Source organism: Canis lupus, chromosome 26 (genome assembly GCF_011100685.1).
Source record: "Canis lupus familiaris isolate Mischka breed German Shepherd chromosome 26, alternate assembly UU_Cfam_GSD_1.0, whole genome shotgun sequence".
Taxonomy (NCBI): Eukaryota; Metazoa; Chordata; class Mammalia; order Carnivora; family Canidae; genus Canis; species Canis lupus.
The window spans coordinates 2,864,544-2,866,284 of record NC_049247.1 but is presented as its reverse complement, the minus strand read 5'-3'; positions in this window follow the sequence as shown (position 1 = coordinate 2,866,284).

Below are 1,741 nucleotides of genomic sequence, written 5' to 3'. Positions count from 1 at the left end.
TTGAACAGGCTTCGATGGGATGGATGTATTTTAGCTGCCTCTTCTGGCCTTGGGTCACTCGTTTGAGAGTTAATGGCTGGAGAGAGAGCATGTACCCAGTTAACCAAGCCTAGAATGTGCCCACCTGCTGGCCGGCACCCAACAGTGATGAGAAGGCTCTGAGTCAAAGAGTGTCCAGGTGACTTTTGACTCCTGGGCAGACAGCCAGCTGTTTTTACTGTTCCACAGAGAATGCTCACAACCTAGGTGATCCCAAGTAATTTGGAGTGTCACTAGAAAGTGGGATTGGATAATCCCGTAGCCCTAACCAGCAAGCACTGAGTGGGGAGTCAGGAGACAAGGTTCAACTTCTGGCTTTGTCACTTGTAAGCCATGTGACTCTGTGAAAATCCCTTTGACTTTCTGTGCCTGAAGCTCGAGGCTAGGCTCTCTCACATGCATATACCCCTGCACAAAGTCGCTCAGATCCACTCAACCACTCAATATGCTCAACTGTTGCTGGTAATAGATGTTTCTCCCTGCCAAGATGTATATATTGACACATAGGGCTCAGGCTATCTGTCTGTACAATTATATATCAAAAAATGGAAAATTTTAAGTGCACACATTGTGTCTCACTTATTTGAAGAGCATTGAGACAGGGTGAGGATTATTTTCAAAGCCTTCATATACTTTAAAGCATCTCAGAAATTGGGAAGAAACAGAACAGAATTTACTGTGCTGTGAATATTCCATATAGCCAAAGAGAGGCAACTAGGGAATCTCATCTCCCCTTCATCCCACAGGAAAGGTCCCGAGGTTGAACCTCTGATGCCCATCGATCTACCTGGGGAGTGGAGAACATGGCCAGGAGTTGAGCACTGAACTTCAGGGCAGCCAATTCTTTGTTCTCTTTAGGAGCAACTAGAGCCTTAATTGACCTTGGTTGATCTTTCCTGCTATCAATTTCCTTTTTTTATGAAAATAAGATAGCTTACTCAAATATTTCATGAGGACTGTCATGTGATTTGAAGGGAGAGGATTGCTGAGGAGTGGGTATAGGGTCAACTTTGGGCCAGTGGAAGCTTTCCATTCCCTCCTGGTGATATGGTGACTGGTTCAAGGATGGGCGCATAACTCAGATTAGATCAAGGACTCCATTTCTAGATTTTTGTTGAAACCGTTGGGAAAGAGACAATCCCTTTCCTTAGGGGTTTTCTGAGCAGTTGGATGTAAGCTCATCAATATAGAGAAGACTATTTTTGTTGGTAGTTGGAGAGAGCCTACCTGAGAAGGTGGTGATCTCCAGCATCCAAGGTGGCACACCATGGTTCTTACCTCCAGGTATTCAGGGCCTTGTGTGGTTCCCTCCCACGCTAAGTACAACCACTCAGTGTAACTGTGAAAATACCAGAAATGATGGCGTGGGACTTCCACAATGGGGTCATGAAACATGCTATGGCTTCCTTCTTGCTGTCTCTTGGATCCCTGGCTCTGGGGGAAGATGGCTGCCATGTGTAAGGTTACTCAAGCAAACTTGAGCAGAGCTGAATGTTCAAGAATCTCAAGCAAGCACTAACTTTTCAGACAAGTGGGTGAGCTGCCCTGAAGTGCATCATCCAACCCCAGCTAGGATCTGGTGGCAACCTCACAAGAGACCTGAGCCACCCCCCCCCCAGTGAACCATGCCTAGATGTCTGGCCCTCAGAAAGTGTGATGAGTAATACACATCATTGGAAGCTGCTAAGTTTTGGGGAGATTG